This window comes from Neomonachus schauinslandi, chromosome 4 (assembly GCF_002201575.2).
Source record: "Neomonachus schauinslandi chromosome 4, ASM220157v2, whole genome shotgun sequence".
Classification (NCBI taxonomy): Eukaryota; Metazoa; Chordata; class Mammalia; order Carnivora; family Phocidae; genus Neomonachus; species Neomonachus schauinslandi.
In genome coordinates, this window is record NC_058406.1 from 132,929,002 (window position 1) to 132,930,728 (window position 1,727).

The 1,727-nt window shown below is 34.5% G+C and overlaps 1 non-coding gene across 1 annotated transcript; it reads right to left on the reverse strand.

The window, feature by feature from the left end:
• Nucleotides 1-220: 220 nt before the first annotated feature.
• Nucleotides 221-330, reverse strand: LOC123324688. The gene has a single exon (XR_006539962.1). It is a non-coding gene; the product is annotated as a U6 spliceosomal RNA (small nuclear RNA).
• Nucleotides 331-1,727: the final 1,397 nt, after the last annotated feature.

Here is a 1,727-nt window from a genome sequence, read left to right on the forward strand (position 1 = left end):
GCTTTTGTGGCATAATCAACCTATATTTCCAGTTTTATTGAGATGTAATTGATATACAGCACTGCATATATTTAAGATGTATAGCATAATAATTTGATTTACATATATCATGAAATAATTACCACAAGTTAATTAACATCTATTATCTCATATAGTTACAAAAAATTATTTTCATTGTGATAAGAACTCAGGATTTACTCTCTTAACTTTCATGTATACCAAAAATATGGAACATGTCACAAAATTGTGTGTCATCCATGTAAGAAGTCATGCTGATCTTCTCTGTATCGTTCCAATTTTAGTATATGTGCTGCCAAAGTGATATTGTACTGTTTACAATATATACAAATATTGTATATATATGTTATATATAATGCCTATTTCAGTAGACCTTCCATCTTTGTCAGACAAAGCAATTCTTTTCAAGAAATTATTTCTTAACAGTGAATTAAGTGGTGAGGAAGTGACATTACGTGGTGTATTTTAGCAATCAACAAAAGACGAGAGTCTTTCTGAAATATTTATTTTAGGTCCTAGAATTTAAACATTGGACATTTATTCCTCTTGATCATCTTTTAAGATCAGACAATAAACAATTTGATTTGACATATTTCCTCTTTGGTGTTTCATACATCTGTTAAAACATAACAAACAGGGGTAGCACTTAATGAGAATCTGGAGAAGGATGTATATAAATAAACTGAATTTCAACTTGCAAGTTATTTTTTTTAATTTTTTTTTAATTTATTTTTGAGAGAGAGAGAATAACAGAGAGAGAGAGGAGAAGGGTGAGGGTCAGAGGGAGAAGCAGACTCCCTGCCGAGCAGGGAGCCCGATGCGGGACTCGATCCCGGGTCTCCAGGATCATGACCTGAGCCGAAGGCAGTCGCTTAACCAACTGAGCCACCCAGGCGCCCCAACTTGCAAGTTATTAATTGTTCCTTGGTATTAAAATAGATGTAACATATTTATTATAGGATCTTTCTGCCAAATAACTGCAGCTTATTTCGAATAGTGGCTTCACAATCACGATAATATCTTAGTTAAGAAAGCCACATCATAGCCTAAGTGTATCAATATCACTATTTTACTAAAAATGCACCTAGTTTATTAAATGTTATATATTTCTAAATTTTTAAGATTAAATTTAATTATGCATAGAGGCAAAATTTTCCCCAAAATAATGTTATTTTTGAAGTAGTTAACCTTTAACATAGGACCAGCTTCTTCTTAGCTCAAGGGCTTTGTCCTAGTTCTTTTTTTTTTTTTTTTTAAAGATTTTATTTATTTATTTGACAGAGAGAGAGAGATAGCAAGGGCAGGAACACAAGCAGGGGGAGTGGGAGAGGGAAAGCAGACTTCCCGCCGAGCAGGGAGCCCGATGTGGGGCTCGATCCCAGAATCCTGGGATCATGACCTGAGCCGAAGGTAGACGCTTAACGACTGAGCCACCCAGGCGCCCCTTTGTCCTAGTTCTTTTCAGCATACTTTATATTTACCTATTTTCCGTTCAAATAAGTGCACTTAAGCAGATATATTGTTTACCCAGCCTATAATAGAGATAGTAATCATCTACTTCTAATTTGCTTACCAAAAAAAAAATCTTTCAGCCATATATTAATAGGTTTTAATATACCGAGGGCTCATACTGACCCTTAAAACAGCAACAGTAATATAGTAAAGCATCCACCTTAGTTACAAACTCCAAGTATTTTAATTGCCTCCAT